Source organism: Propithecus coquereli, unplaced genomic scaffold, assembly GCF_000956105.1.
Source record: "Propithecus coquereli isolate 6110/MARCELLA unplaced genomic scaffold, Pcoq_1.0 Scaffold16, whole genome shotgun sequence".
Classification (NCBI taxonomy): domain Eukaryota; kingdom Metazoa; phylum Chordata; class Mammalia; order Primates; family Indriidae; genus Propithecus; species Propithecus coquereli.
In genome coordinates, this window is record NW_012140524.1 from 11,575,726 (window position 1) to 11,576,985 (window position 1,260).

Genomic DNA, 1,260 nt, shown 5'->3' on the forward strand with positions numbered 1-1,260 from the left:
AATATTCCTAAAATTAATTTAAAGGCAAATTCCACATGTCAATTAATACACATAAAATTGATAACATAATAATAGAAAATTTAGTTAATGTTATTTGAGGGCTTAGGGGGCATGTGGGAGGGGGCAGGATGTGGTTTAGGTAACATCAAAACAGCGTGGCCTGAGTATGAAGATCTTCACTGTCCAGTTTGATCCAGGATTGAAATTAACTACATTTGGACAAAGGAAAGAATGGCGCCTTATTTGGACTATCCTCCATTCTTAGTATGTTAGACTGGAATATAGATATTTTGCTTCTTAATCCTTTTCTGTTTTTGTTCAACAAACATTTACTGAGTACATCCTTTGTGCCAAATATTGATCTAGATATGAACGATAGAGAAATAAGCAAGAAAGGCAAGTTACTGATCTCATGGTCTTATGGTCTAGAATGTGGCCTGTATGCAACACAAGTAATCGACAAGAAAAAAATAGATAATGTTAGACTGGAATAAATGCTGTGAAGATGATAAAACAAGGAAATATAGTAAAAGGTAGACAATGGGGAACATTTTGGAATATACTTTAGGAAAGATCTTTCAGGAATTAACATTTGAGCTGAATCATGAATGATTTTTGTGGGGCCAGGCAAGCCAGGACTGTGGATAGAAAAACTGGCATGTGCAAGGTACCTCAGATGCAAATGCACTTGGTGTGTTTGAGCATCAGAAAGGGGACTAGAATGGCTGATGAATATTGCCCAAGGGAAGTGCAATCTGAGGCTGCCTGGAGAGGGAGGCAGCCTTATGAACATGATAAGGAGTTAAGATTTTATTCTAAGTTCAATGTGAAGACATTGCAAAAGTTTAAGTGGAGAAGTGATTTACATTTTGAAAAGATGATTCTAATTGGTGTGTGGAGAATGAATTATAGATGCAAGAGGGGAAGTGGGAAAACCATTTAGGAGTTAATCTGACTCATCCAGTTGAGAGATGAAGGTAGCTTGAAGTAGCATGGTAGCTGTGGAAATGGACCAAGGTGAATAGATTCAGCATATATTTTAGCGTCAGAGCCAATAGGATGAAGGCATGAGAAGGCATAAGATAATTCTGAGTATTTATAAAATCTCTATAATTTAAATATCATCTTTTTATGAGCATTTGCCTTACTAGACAAAAACTCCATCTCTTCATGGCAGAAAAGACAAAGGTTTTCTTTTAAAAATGTTTGGGTTGATTCTAACATACAAACAAATGAAAAACCAAGCCTCTTAGAGAGTGA

At 36.1% G+C, this 1,260-nt stretch overlaps 1 protein-coding gene across 1 annotated transcript in view; it reads left to right on the forward strand.

Moving 5' to 3' along the window:
* ABCC9 (ATP-binding cassette, sub-family C (CFTR/MRP), member 9) overlaps positions 1-1,260 on the forward strand; it is a 167,663-nt gene that overhangs the window by 66,143 nt on the left and 100,260 nt on the right. The window lies entirely within an intron of this gene.